Source organism: Physcomitrium patens, chromosome 11 (assembly GCF_059467195.1).
Source record: "Physcomitrium patens ecotype Gransden chromosome 11, ASM5946719v1, whole genome shotgun sequence".
Taxonomy (NCBI): Eukaryota; Viridiplantae; Streptophyta; class Bryopsida; order Funariales; family Funariaceae; genus Physcomitrium; species Physcomitrium patens.
In genome coordinates this window covers 53,982-70,000 of record NC_143420.1, presented here as the reverse complement: position 1 = coordinate 70,000, position 16,019 = coordinate 53,982, and the positions used below count along the sequence as shown (strand labels likewise).

General features: G+C 37.0%; 1 pseudogene; it reads right to left on the bottom strand.

Moving 5' to 3' along the window:
• LOC149988073 (casein kinase 1-like protein HD16) overlaps nt 1-545 on the bottom strand; it is a 4,874-nt pseudogene extending 4,329 nt beyond the window's left edge.
• Nucleotides 546-16,019: the final 15,474 nt, after the last annotated feature.

The window sequence follows — 16,019 nt, the reverse complement described above, 5'->3', positions numbered from 1 at the left end:
AAATAAATAAATTAAAAAATAATAAAAATGAATGTAATGCCAAATTAGAACAAAAAAAGTTGCTAATGTGTGATCAGAGAACGCATAGCAGCACAATGATACTGAAAACTCACCAAGTCTGAGATGTACAAGAAAAAGCTGCTTCTCTTCAGGTATATTGAGTTGTCCCAAGAAGAAGTTCTCGGGCGTCACGTCTCTATGTACATACTTGTTTGATTAGAACGAGTTGCCTTAAATACTTGCGCTTGATCTGAAGAGTTCCAAACATCCCAGAGACTTGGTCCAAGCATATCCCTGATCTACAACATGTGAACGAAGTCAAAATCAAAATAAAATAATTAAATAAATACATAAATAAATAAATAAATCATGAGACAAGTTTGAAAAGAAGACGACTACATGAAAATTGAAGGTCTACTTGGACTACAACAATTCAATAGATGACTCACCATGACGTAGTAGTTGCCTTGTCGACCTTTGCAATATACGCGACCAACACCATGGCTGCCACCAAGAGTGCTAGAAAAAGAATCCGTGCCAACCATGTAGGTTTAGGAGACAAGCCCTAATCACATTTGAATGATGAAAATAAGAAATGCAGAAAGGTAATTGCGACACTAGTAATCACATTTCAAGAGTGAAATCACAATGGAACGAGCTCGAGATGCAAGTTTAGAGTTTAGGATTATAAGGGTGTCCCCGATTTTTGGGCATCATTATTTTTGGATTTTGACTTGACTTACCCCTCCATTTGAAGTGTCTAAAATTTCAATGGTATAATCCTTTTCTTATACAAGTTTATAGTTTTGAAGATTTAGCTACTTTGACTAGGACTTTAGGATTTTGACTTTTGTCATACGAGGCTTTTTGAAATTTTTGAAAAGTCCATTGGATTTATTTGGAGTTGCCAATTCTATATATGTGCTTGAAGTTTTCAAAAAGTGTATATATTTGTAATTACTAAGTATTTGACTATTTTGACTTTTGAATTGACTTTGCATATGAATAGGAATTTTAAAGTTTTGATTTGACCTACCCCCTTATTTGTCATGCTTCTGATTCCAATGGTATGTTTAAAATTTTCAGCAAGTTTATAGTTTAGGAGATATAAGATTTTCAAAATAACAAAATTTATCTTTCATTAATATATGAAAAAAATATTATAAAAATATGAAATAAATACATAGAGACTTTTGGACATTATAATAATATATTGAATAATTTATATAGGTAAATGTTTTTTTTTTTTTTTTTTTTTTTTTTAGAAAATATCATATTTATACTACTTTTTATTTATATTATATGTATATATGATTTAACTTTATATTATATGTGTTCTAAGCCTATGCAATGGATTGAACATGATTTCACCAATTTACACGATATTCTTGAATGAAGTGGCAAGCTCCTCCAACATGATCTTCATACACTCCATCCTTTTTCCAATATGCACCACTATTGGTCTTCTTTAACATCAAGCCATCTACACGTCTATCTATGATCCTACTATGAACAAACCAATGTGCATTGTGAAGATATTCAAAGATGAGAGGACGAATACTTGGATCATCTTGCTCCCAACCATCGTAGAGAAATTGCCCTATTTGTATCAATGCTTGTTGACTTGCTTGGGCACTTTTCCACTCTCTTGCTTGTTGAAGTTGTTGCTCTATATGCTTGCCACTCCATCCTATTGCTTGTCTAGCAAATGTTAAGGCACTCTTGACTCGAATAAAAGGTATATATGAATTTCTTTCATGAATCTTATAGGCCAACGTTGCTAAATGACTATAGCATATTTAAAAGAATCTTTACAAAGATCCTTTTTGTATATCAAAATGACCTCCTATAGCTCTTTCTAAGCCAGAATATTCAAAAAGGTCAAGATTGCTACAAAGTTTACATCCATCTATTATTTTTTCTGTACAAACACTAAGTTCCAATCTCATGCCTAAAAGACAATTTCTTGATATATCTTCAGATACTCCTTCCTACCTTGCTAATAGGTCTTGCATTTGATTTAGTTTAATATGCATAGTACGAATTGTCCTTGGCATATCATCTAAACATTGCTTTTGTATGACAGCCAATATTACATGGCATAACTCTTGATAGAGCTTGACTTTGACTATACGATTGTCTATCTTTGGCTTAAAAGATAATGATTCGTATCCTTCTACATTACACATTTCGTATACTTGACTTTCTATAATCCTTTGACTTTGTAGTTGAGCAAGTTTAGGGTTTAGAGTTTAGGGTTATAAGGGTGTCTCCGATTTAGGGTTTATGGTTGAGGGTTACATGGATGTCCTAGAAGTTTTTGATCCTCAATATCTCTCAATGTATCACAGTTTTTTTTGTTGTAAAATTTTGCCAAGGCTTGGAGTGATCCAAAGACCTCTATAAATATTTTTATTTTTCAAAAAGATTTATTTTATTTTATGTAATTTAGAGTTTAGAAACCCTAATTAGGATCTTTAGACCTTGATTAGAGATCTGACTTACATATTTCTTCTCATGTGAGAATTGTGTATAGAATCTAAATGAGTACAGAACTCTGCTTACCCAAAGCAATCCCCTATAGATAGGTCGTTCACCTAGTTCAGGTCCAAAAAGTCCCTCAAGCTGCTCGCCTATATGTCTTTGCCCGCTCTCCACCTGTTGCACCGCCGGCTCTTCTTCCATCAGGATCATTATTGACAGAGTCAACATCAACTCTATCTTCGACTTCTGCAGTACTCTTGCAGGCGACGTCGGTGCCTAGTACCGATGCATCTGTGAGTACAACCATCAAGACCACGTTGCTTACTATAGCGTTACCTATAGTTACATTACAGATTCTATAAAATCAGATATTGACATGCTTGTTAATCATCCCACAATCGTGTCCATTCCTCAATCGTCCTCGACCAAGACAATAGAGGACTCAGTGGCAGCAGGTACTATGTGATTGATTAACATCGACTTAGGCAATGAATTCTACAATGTGGTACATCCTACACTCCAATGAGTCGAGCTTGAGTGTCCCAACAATTATCTCAGATCGTCACGTCCCGATGGTCCGTCGTAAGACAAGTCCTTGTACCTAAACGCCCGATCGTAGCTCCCCGATGCACCAGCTTGTGACAACCTTTTGTGATGCCCTATGCTCCGATCTCTCATCATCGCTTCTTGTGCCGCCACAGGCATCCATCATAGCTGCTCTGACATATACACAAAAAATGATACTCGATGATGGTAATTCTGTCCATCCTTGGATGGCTGCGTCCTAGTACCGAGCTGAATATAGCCAATACTCAAATACTTAAATGCAGCCAAACTTGCATGTATCGCCTCTTCGAGAGCTCCTTTTTTCAAAAATCCCTACATGTTGTCTTCGAGTAGTCGTACCGCGACGGATTGTAACGCCTAGCTTTCTCCTCGGGTGGACAAATAGGCCCTCCGTCCAATCATGGCTCCTCCCTCTCATATATCGCCTCACTTAGAATTCCAACATCCGAAACTGATTGCACTCATACATGTCTATCACTGGTCATGCTTCCTCGTCCTCGATGTTCGATGAAAGAAAATTGTTGAACGACGCATCAAAAAATGTCTGTAATCCTAGCAACTAGGTCCCTCGACCCCCACTAGTGACGCCGATCTCAAGTTCAACCCTTGTATGTCCATTTGACTAGCTTTCTTCCCGCCTCCTCATAGAAGCCTCCTTGGCCGCTCTCCGCCTCAATCCGCAACTCCTCGTTTGTCATCAAAAATCCCAAAAACTTACCCTTGGATACCGACGACCTCGGCGGGCTCTAAGAGAAATTATTGAATGGATGCAACCCTAAACCCTACCCCCAAAAGCTGTGGCTCCTCTAGTACATTCCACCCAATGCATCATCTCGAGACGCCTCTACATCATGCATTGCCGCGGGCAAGAACGAGGTCCATTGCCGAATTGCATGTTGTGCTTGCACATCCTGCAACATAGGCATGTAGTCACCCATTGATTCATACAACGATGGTGAAGACAAACTCCCCTGTCCAGCGATGCTAGTCTCCTCGCTCTATCGCTCATAAATGGTGACTTTTTTTCTCTCCCCACGAAACCCTAAACTTACTGCTTCTACAAAACTACCATTGTCTCCCTCGCAAGCCCCTACTCCTCTTCACTCCACGTCTTTCTCCACTTCCTTCCCTTGGTTGCATCTCATTGGCTACACTTTCATCTCTATCAACCTCGAACTGTCCTCCGACCGCTCATTCTTTCCTTGCTTTGAAAGCAAACCTAAATGATGTGATCATTGAGACACGCTATCGTATTATGTGCTTTCCTGCTCCAGAACATGCCGGGCGTCTGGCTGTAGAAGGTAGTATGGAGATTCGCCGATAGTCAAGCAGTCTATCAGTTTTTGACTGCTGGAATATAAACGACTGCAACAATGTACCGTAAATCTATACGGATGCTCTTCGACTGCTTGTCGAAGTCTTTTTTTTTTTTTTTTTTTTTTTCCCAGCAGATAGATCTCTAGACGTTACAGAGAACCCCGAATAACCCAAACTGTTAATCTTCAATACCCCTTTGTACTTACGATCTTGTATCCACTGACTGTCCTGTTAGATTAACCCAATAAATTTCATTCACTCCGCATACTCAATCCTATAGACACCCCTTTAATCCTTCAATCACAGACGTAACTCGATTTTACAAAACAGTCAAGAGTATTCAAACCCACTCCATTTCAAAAATCCCGATTCACCATTACAACACTGACTTCAGCAGCGATTGCCTCAGTCTTCCCAAAACTCTACGAAGAAGAAAAATCCAAATTCTATGTCTTTCCTTCCCCGACCCGAAGTATGAAGCTCCTCTCTTTAATTCCCTTGATCTTCAAAAACCTCCAATGAAAACCAAACTAGTAACCTTGCAAAAGCTTGAAAACTCGCTCCCCCGCTCGATTCCCCGAAAAAAAAAAACCTCCCCCCTCAAAACTATATCCCCCCTAACCTTATCCTCTGAATTTCTTCAATCTTCCGTCTTAGATCCGGAATTGGCTCCCACCTCAAGCTTGGATCCGAAATTGGCTCTCGCCGTCAAGCTTTCTCCTCCGTTTTTACCTTTAAGAAATCCATTTACCGAAAACAACGTTCCCTGAAACGGCACAGAGAACAGGACAGCCTGAAACAGAATCGAACCCCGTAATCGGGACCACATTGAGTCGCCCGACCAATTCAGGTCCTATATTGGGAAAGATGCCCGTAGTAACCTGGATGTTCCCGTAAATGGACTGTATTGGGTTGACCGGCTAATTCAGGTCTCATATTGGATAAGAGGACCCGGATTGGATTATCGAAATTGGATCCAATTGGCTCTTTGAACCCGTCGTGTGAATTGGTCCTTCTCTTCCTGCTGACTCCCGTTATTGGAATCGAATGGAGCATTTCAGTATGCCCTGGCTGACTGTAACGGAGTGACTGAACCTGACCACTCAGTATTTGTACTGGAGTTGGTCGATGCTCCCAATATTCGAGGTAACTGAATATTAATAAAATTCTTCTTTCTTTTTATTTTCACTGTATACTCGTGTTACAACACGACATCCACCCCCTCTGAACCTGTGCATCCTCCGGTATGCACCAATTTACCAAATTGCAGTTTGATCCAGAATATATCCCCTACGTCTTTGTCCAGTTCATCTTCGTCACCTTCATTATCCATATCACTTTCATCTTCTTGCTGCGGAGTCTATGTACCTTCATTAAGGTCTTCCATATTCATCTCTGCGTGTCTTCGTTTAAATATTTTTACTCGCTTCCCTGCAATCGGTATTTTTAATTTTGTACGATCTAACTCCCGTAATGAGTAAGTCGCATTATCATGAACAGTTGTTACTACATATGGTCTAAACCAACGTTTTAAAAATTTCCGCAAAGTACTATGTTGATTATCCAGACTATTGTCATAAACAAGTATCCAGTCACCTTCTTCGATTGCTTTAGGTCTCAATCGATGTTGCTTATCAAATCGCGCCTTGTTTTGTAACCTTGCTCTTTTTAACCTTTCCAATGCTATCTGGACATCTTCCGTTCTTTGCTCCAATTGTCGAATCCTAATAGCCAGAAGTTCTTCTCTTGTCAATCCATCTTCCCATGGTAGCATACTCCAAGTAAGTACCTTTTCTTCAATCGGCATAATTGGTTTTTAACCTGTTATAAGTTCTACTGGCATATATCCTGTCACCGTACTATGTGTTGTTCGATCAGCCCATAATGCAAATGACAAAAGCCGTGGCCACTCTTTAACCTTCCCATTACAAGCTTTAACCAATGCTTTCACAATCGGCGGGTGACCACGTTCGCTTTTTGCATTCCCTTCCGGATTATAAGCAGTAGTCAGTGATAGTTTAACTCCACATTTTTCAAAGAACTTACGAGCTTCTTGTGCATTTAATTCTCCACAATCTGCAGTGATTTTTCCTACACACCCGTAACGGCAAATGACATCTTCAAGCAAAAACCTACAAATCCCTTCTATAGATTTTGTCCTCAATGCTCTTCCTTCTACTAGATTTGATAAATCTTCACGAGCTAAAACCAAATATCTCATCTGCCATAACCCAACCGACATAATAACCAAATCAACAACCCATTTAAAATGAATAGCCAGAGGATACGTAGGATGAAGACCATCTCGATGTCGGATATTAGAATACGATTGACAGATTTCACATGACTCTACAAATGAGAGCACATCTCGATACATATTTTTCCACCAATATCGTTCCTTGAGTTTAGCAAAAGTAGCCCAGATTCTTCTATGCCCTGCCCATAAACTATCATGAAACTCGTTTAATAATTTTAGTTTTTCTTCCCTTTGCCTATCACTCGTTGTGGCATCCCAATTCCTTTCTTCGGTCTCTTCCATAAGAATCCATCTCGAAGTAAAAATCCATATGCTTTTTTTCTTATTTGTTTGAATTTTTCTGTAGACCAATTTCCCTGCTTAGACAAGGTATTCAAATAATGACTAATATCCAATAATTCTCCTTCATAAGATTCTTCAAGAAATAGCTTGTCTTCTCTGTTGAGATTTGATATTGAATAGAATTTCAATCCGACATCATCAATGTCTTCAACCATTTCGTCCTCCCTCTCGTATCTTGCTCGAGATAGCATGTCTGCTACTAAATTGTCCTTTCCAGTGATAAGCTTAAATTTTGGATTTAGTGACTTAATATAAGCAATCCATCTCAACATTGCAATATCTGGAGTTGAACAGTTAATAATCATTCCAAGCAATGGCAAGCAATCTGTTTCAATTACTACTACTGCCCCAATCAAATAGTCCTTTTCAGCTTTCATAGCCGAAACAACTCCCCAAAGTTCTCTTTTGACTTGCGAATATGCACGCTGACGAATACTTAAAACTTTAGCCCCAAATCGAACTGCAAATCTACTCCTATTCAAATCATCTTGACCCACTGCCCATCCAACGGTAATTGGATTAGCGTCCACAGTAAGAATCACTGGTCTATTGCACTTATAATCAACCTTCCTCAATATTGGAGGTGACATCAATAATTTCTTCAATCTTTGCATTGCCTGAATATGCCTTTCTTTCCATTCAAATCGGTAATCCTTACGTAACAGTTCATATAATGGATCCACTATGTGAGCAAAATGAGGGATCCAGATTCGATAAAATACACATGCACCCAAAAACCTGCGAACCTCTGTTAAAGAACCACAATCCTCTTTCATCCTTCCAATTGCATCAACTTTAGTCGGATCTGGTTTTCTTCCGTAAGATCCGTATAAATGTCCAACAATTACAACCTCTCGCACTCCAAATACGGACTTCATACCTGATAATGTAAGATGAACTTCTCCAAGCCGAGTTAAAATCTTTTCACAATCTTGTATATGATCAACAACATATCTGCGACACCCCCTCGTATCTAAAGTTTCATCCTTATCTCCTTCTCTGCACCCTTTTATAAGAACATCATCCAGAAAAGGCATAGTCTTTTCCGGAATAAAATCTCTCAATACCTTATTCATCCCATTCATCATATGCGCGACTGAGTTGGTCGCGCCTTGAGGAAGAGTGCACATTCTAACCAATCCAAGCGGTGTCCTCATCGTTGTCATATCTCTACTTCCTTCGGTAAGTTGAAATTGATCATAACCTGAATACAAATCACCCATTGAATAGATCGCCCTTCCAGCAAACGCCTCAGCAAATTCATCTACAATAGGTCCAATTCCTGCATTCCTGACAGTTACAGCATTCACCGGCTATATATCTTGAATAAACCGGAGTGACCCATTCTTCTTAGGTACCGTAAATCATCGATTAGAATACGGTGCAAATGAAGGTTCTAATATTTTCATCTTTATCTTTTCTTTCAATAGTTCGATCAATTTAGGTAAATGTGCCCTCGGTACTGGAATCGGTCTTAGATTCCAAGGTAAATGCGGTACAGTGAAGATAACCATAGGTGTTATAATATTTGGATCCACACACCCAATTTCATGAGATTCGAAGGCAAACAATCTACCTTGTTTAGCCAACATCTTTTTGAAGCAAGTAATTTCTTCCGGCAATAAAGAACCATCAGAACCAATCTTCAATTCTTCAAAAGTTCAATCCATTCCAGAAACAGCTTCTTAGTAACGTGATCAGCATCTTCCAAGAAATATTCGTCTTTCAATGCATGTGAAAAATCCTCCCATGAATTCCCACAACGATCCGTAATCAATGTAATGTAGTCCCTTATCTCCGGTATCGTGGCAAGTCCAAATAGTGCAACCATTTTCTTCTCAGAAACCCGATTTAATTCCATTTCACGAACATAACATCTTAAATACCTTAGAATATTCCTCCCATTAAATTGATCAATTTTATTGACCACTGCTTGCAATGCTTTGGTTGCCAAAGCTTCCTTTTGATCATTGCTTTGCTGTTGTTGCATTGACAATGAGAAGGCTTGAAACAAACTAGCAATAGACGGATCCATGTGCATACCTTGTCCTTTAGAAGACTCCCCACCAGAAACTTCTCCCAAAAATCCTTCAAAATTTTTATTTTCGTTTTCCATAAAAATAAAGATAAAATCAACCGAAATCCAATACCTTCCACTTCAAGCTTTCACGTCGGGTTCACCACTTATGTCGTATTACGTGCTTTCCTGCTCGAGGACGCGCCGGGCGTCTTGCTGTAGAAGGTAGTATGGAGATTCGCCGATAGTCAAGCAGTCTATCAGTTTTTGACTGCTAGAATATAAACGACTGCAAGAATACACCATAAATCTATACGGATGCTCTTCGACTGCTTGTTGAAGTCTTTTTTTTTTTTTTTTTTTTTTTTTTTTTTTTCCCAGCCGATAGGTCTCTAGACGATACAGAGAACCCCGAACAACCCAAACTGTTAATCTTCAATATCCCTTTGTACTTACGATCTTGTAACCACTGACTGTCCTGTTAGATTAACCCAATAAATTTCATTCACTCCGCATACTCAATCTTATAGACACCCCTTTAATCCTTCAATCACAGACGTAACTCGATTTTATAAAACAGTCAAGAGTATTCAAACCCACTTCATTTAAAAAATCCCGATTCACCATTACAACACTGACTTCAGCAGCGATTGCCTCAGTCTTCCCATAATTCTACGAAGAAGAAAAATCCAAATTCTATGTCTTTCCTTCCCCGACCCGAAGTATGAAGCTCCTCTCTCTAATTCCCTTGATCTTCAAAAACCTCCAATGAAAACCAAACTGGTAACCTTACAAAAGCTTAGAAACTCGCTCCCTCCTCCGATTCCCCGAAAAAAAAAAACCTCCCCCCTCAAAACTATATCCCTCCTAACCTTATCCTCTGAATTTCTTCAATCTTCCGTCTTAGATCCGGAATTGGCTCCCACCTCAAGCTTGGATCCGAAATTGGCTCTCGCCATCAAGCTTTCTCCTCCGTTTTTACCTTTAAGAAATCCATTTACCGAAAACAACGTTCCCTGAAACGGCACAGAGAACAGGACAGCCTGAAACAGAATCGAACCCCGTAATCGGGACCACATTGAGTCGCCCGACCAATTCAGGTCCTATATTGGGAAAGATGCCCGTAGTAACCTGGATGTTCCCGTAATTGGACTGTATTGGGTTGACCGGCCAATTCAGGTCTCATATTGGATAAGAGGACCCAGATTGGATTATCGAAATTGGATCCAATTGGCTCTTCGAACCCGTCGTGTGAATTGGTCCTTCTCTTCCTGTTGACTCCCGTTATTGGAATCGAACAGAGCATTTCAGTATGCCCCGGCTGACTGTAACGGAGTGACTGAACCTGACCACTCAGTATTTGTACTGGAGTTGGTCGATGCTCCCAATATTCGAGGTAACTGAATATTAATAAAATTCTTCTTTCTTTTTATTTTCACTGTATACTCGTGTTACAACACGACAACGCGCCGCACTGTCCTGCTCTTCCATGAAGCCTGAGGCAGCCTTCGATTCAAAGCCTAGGCAACCAGGTTTTGGACAAGCCCATAGAAGGAGAAGGGTAATGAGAGTGGCATCTAGAAAAAAGTGGCAGTATGAGATGGACGACGCCCTTCATGTGCCTTTCTCCGGTGTAGATGTATGTGCCTAGTTTTGGGTGTAAACTTGGTCACGATTGGGACCTCGCAGGTGATATTGAGTTCTATAAACCCGCATCTATGAATTCATAATTTTCACAGCATGGTTACGTGCTCGTGTATTCGGCTCACAGTTTTGTGCTTCGACTGATGTTTGAGTTAAGATAATTGTCAACTATCTACTTATAATGGTTTGGGTCCTTATAGAAACGGTAGTAGATGAGGGTTTGGTTTGGGTGAAGGAAGATGAAGAGGTCGCGTCTTGATTATGACTCATCACACCCAAGGTGGACCCTCTCTCTGAATGAATACACATGGATTCTTTACGCAAAAATCTTACTTTTTTAAATGGAGGTGTAGTGGTGGCATTGTTGAAATCGTATTGTTCTTCTACAGTTGGAACTAAAGTGCATCTCTAAGTGTTTTCAATCTTGATATTAGAAGTACAAATGGCATCCGGCAAGTGGATTATAACTACACAAGGGTGATATGGTGAGGGATTTGTGTTTCACAACTGTATTCACGTAAATTACTGTTCACAACTGTCTAAACGGCCGGCTTTACTCAGTCTAGAACTACTCCTGTGGCCAATTTCGATGATCTAAGACAAACTCTTTGCAGCAGCAATCCCTTCTCATAACTTGAACCTCCACCATGACAACGACGAGCGAGATGAACTGCAAAAAAGGAGGACTGCTCTGAACTAGGTGTCATACGCATCCTCGATCACTTCTCTCAGACTTCACTTGTGTCTTTTGCTTTTGACACTACAGTTTCGAACTCTTTCATTAAACCTGATTTTAGCCATATGACCTCATATATTCTTACGTATTCCATCTTCCTCTTCGAATAGCTGTACGATACCTAGGTTTAGGAATAAAAATCCAGATCATCTCTTATTTGTAGGGTATACTTTGGACTTATAAATTGCCATTCGAAGCTTTTATTTTGAAGACTAAGAGTATAACTTGTGTATCCTAAACCAAGGTATTGATCTATTGTGAGATCATTAAATTTAGACACCACCATTTAAAACAAGTCTAGAAGCTTTGTGCAACTGATATGGTTGTGAGTAGATGGCTTGCATACTTCGTAGTAATCTTCGTCTTCGATCTTAATGTTCTTGTTGTTGAATCTTAACCGCATTGCTGAAGCATAGGGCACAACCAGAACTTGTGCTTCCAACATCGAAAGGCATGTTATAAAACGTGCGATAAGGAGGCATTAGGACCCGGTCTGAAAAAATGTAGAACAAATACGAAGGTCTCACGCTCCGATAGACATTTTCTAATCCCTATCCGTCCCTCCACCCTGCTCCAAATTCACATCCAATTGAATATTGCAGTGCCATTAGCGATACGCTGTATTCATTCCAAGTCTCATTCCATCGTGTTCATTGCCATCAACGCCAGCCATCGTCCCTGTCGTTACGTTGGTCGATTCCTTTATGCTTGCCAACCTACGAAAGTTTCTTCGTGCCAAGCCCTAGAAAGGAGTAATGGTAGCAAGAAAAGGTGGCCAATTCCAATTGCCGGCCATGCAATTCTAATTGGCAGACATGTATTGAGCTCTTGGCAACCGATTCCAATTGAACCTCCTCTTGGAAGCCAATTCAAACTGGACCTGCTCTTGGCAGAATTGAAAATGTCCATACTTGGTACAAAATATTATCTTTCATTCATGTCTCTCCATAATGCATACCAAGTTATATGTGCCTTGTAGATCAATCTTTGTAAAGATTTTTGCTTGGCTAAGTTGATTAAGAAGTTTGGATATCAATGACAATGGATATTAATTCTTTACCGTGATTTTATTAAAACTGTGATAATCAACATACAACCGTAAAGATCCATCTTTCTTCTTCACAAATAATATTAGAGCACTAGCTCGTGACTTGGAATGTCAAATAAATTTTTTAGCTAGATTTTCATCAATGTACTTTTGTAAAGTCTCAAGCTCATTCTAAGATAAATTGTAGATGGGTCCAAATAGTAGTTGAGGATCTACTTGAGGATCATCGCATAATTATAAGGGCGATGCTTTGGCATGATGTTTGCATTTTTCTTTTCAAATATATCTACAAAATCCTTACAAGCCTCTGGAATTATTGTTGTAGCAACTAAAGGTTCTGATCATAGATTTGTATAGACAGCAAATATAATGCCCTATTTAGACACCATCACAAATGCTCTAACTCCAATAAATAAATTTTATTTAAGTTTTGTTTTATTGGATGTTAGAAGTTTTTTCATAGATTTGGGGGTTCTATGATCTACTAAAAAAAATTCTAACTTTTAAGATATCCAATCTATCCATGGATTGTATTTTTCAAGCCATGAGAGTCCTAAAATGATTAGATTTGATGGTGGTCTAGTAACGTTAAATATTACTTGGCTACTATGGTTGTCAAATTTTATTTCTAATGGAATTGTTTCATGAATGATGTCTTTAAAGGATAAATGTCGACCATCTATTACTTCTACATGTACGGCTTTGGATTTTTTGATCATACAAATTTTATGTAATCTAAAAAATTCTTCATCAATAAAACATGCAGAGGCTCCGAAGTCAAATAATGCATGATACTTTAGTTTTGTGACTCCTAACTATACATATATAGTAAAACAACAAAAAAGGTTGGCAGAGAATATAAGATCTTTTTTGATTTGTGATAGTAGAGAATTCAATCGCACAGTCCCTACTATGGCTGAATGCCTTCATTTTCTTGCAAAGCTTTTAATGATGTGGCCACACTCTTCATTCGATATATATGCTAGCATTTTTCTATACAATTATCAATATGGTGGCTAGATGTTTTTAATATAAGCATAGGCAAAGTTCCCTTTGACACTTTTTTCCTTGCTCAGAAAGAGGTTTGAAGTAAACTTCATAAATCTACATATCTTTTGCTTTCAAATGCTCATTAGAATTGGATGGTGAAGAAGTTGTAGAATAATTGATGTATACATAAGATATAATTCATGAACATTTATCTTGTTATTGTTGAAATAAATGGTTATTACACTTCATAGCTTCATTAATGGCTTCATTGAGTATTTAAGGATCTAGTATAGAAAACAATAAGTTCTTGATATTGTCTCTTAATTCTCAATGAAATTGGCTCATTAATCCATCTTCTCCTCAATTTATATCACATGCTAATTATTAAAAATCTGAGACATATGTTAATACAAAATATATTTTTTTATGAAGGTTTTGAACTTTAATTCTTGAAGAACAAACCTTATCGTATTCACCAAATGCTTTTGCAAATGCTACCAAAAATGCTTCAAAATTGTGCAATATAAAATAATTCTTTTCAAATTGTGGAAGGAACTAAGTTAAAGCTTGACTTGAAAGCAAGGTTTTAACCAAATCAACACAAGATGTTTCAGTGGAATATTGTTGAGGTTGAAGTAAGGTGATTAGTTGTACTTGATTTACAAAGCCACAAAATTTTGAGCAAGTGCCATCAAACTTTTTTGGAAGGCTGATCCTTGGTTCTTTTGCTGTTATTATTGTCAAATCATTACCTTCAGTGGATGCACCTCCCATGTTTGATGAAGCGGTTATAGTTGTTTGAGAATTTGGAATATTTATTACCATTTCATGTGGTGGTTGAGGCACTCTAGCTCCTTGACCATTATATATGGTCATGTATAGTTCTTCATTCAGCTTTGACAAAGTCTCTATCCTAATCTTCAATGCTTCAAGTGCATTAATAATAAAATCTAACTTGATTTCTTTAAAGTCTATCATATTGAAATTTTTCTATAATCATCTTCATCCATCTTTGCTTCATTCAACTAAATCCTAGACTCATCTTAATCTATCAACCACTTTAAATCTAAGCCACTACATTAGTAACTTATCTTCATTTTTTTACTATCTTTTGATTATTAGTAATTTATTTAAAATAATAGTATCTTATTCTTACTTTAATATGATATCCATCTTACTTTTATATTTTTATCTTATTTCTGTAACATAATATCAGAGCTAGATGAATACTTCTATAAATGAATATCAATTTGGATGAATTGTCATAGATGAATATTAATTTTGATAAAATTGGATTTTTTTTGTAGATAAAAAGTTTGGATGATTTGCCTACTGCTAGAGCTCCATCACCCTTAGAATGCTATCAAAGCTAAAGAGCTATTAGAGCTAAAAATTAACTCTATTGATATTAATTTTTTCTTAATTAAATTCTATTTGTTACTAATAATGAAGACAAGTCTTTTTTGCTCTAATATAGCTTAATAATTTTATTTCTTAAATATTCCATTTTATAGATTATTTATTAACTGATTTCTTATAAATATTTATTGCTATTGTATTAATTATATTTGACAACGGTATTTTCAATGGATCATTGCATTGATCAATTAGATGAGAAAAAAATATGGTATATGGACATGCATTATAAAACACTTAATACAAATTTGTAAGCTTTACATACATATAGATAGGTTATTAAATTATCTTATAAACATTGATGAAAAATTAAAATAAAAATCAAGCAAAGCATTGATTGCACTCAATATTAAGCCTTTGCAATTATCTCATATTTGCAAATGTAATATTGAAAAAGAAATGTGGGACATATTGGCTAAGATCCTTAGATCCTTAAGAATTATTATTAAGATATTTTTTAATGAAGAAATTGTATAGTCTTTGATACATGGATAGAAAATCTATGGAGATTTTTCTTAGAGAGATTTTTGACATTAGAGATCAATATATTGAAGCCAATGATGAAATGGACAAATAAAGCATGGCATTTCTTATACATACTATATTTCTAAAATCTTGGAATTCACTTATTTAATTGATTGCATTAAGAAAAATAAAAGATGTTATAAAAAAGATAATATAATTTATTTTCTTTGAAAAAGAGATGCAAAGGAAGGAGAAGACTAGTTTTTTATTTTTTGCTTTAGTAGTGCATGCAAGAAGAAAGCAAGTCTTAAAGAAGAACCATCTACAACAAAAGTAAAAGCCTAAGATCAATAAGTCTAGAAGTATTTGTAGGACTTATAGATAGAAAGGATATTAGTAAAGAGATGTAAAATATTCTAAAAGAAATAACATTGGTATAATAAATGTTGGCATTGCTATTGCTCTTTCAGCTCAAGAAACATCATTTAATTCAAAAATAATAATTATATTGTTGTCTCAATTACAGCATTATGTATGCATTGATATTGCAGCAAATGTATACATCTAAAGAGACAAGAATAAGCTTCTCAATTTTGATAAAAATGTGGCTATCCAACTCTAAGGCTATAATGGTGGCATTACCAAATTACAAGGCTCAAGTAAGATATATTTTATAATTTTAGATCCTATAAAAAAAATACTTTCATGTCGTTATGAAGAATATCCATTAGATTCT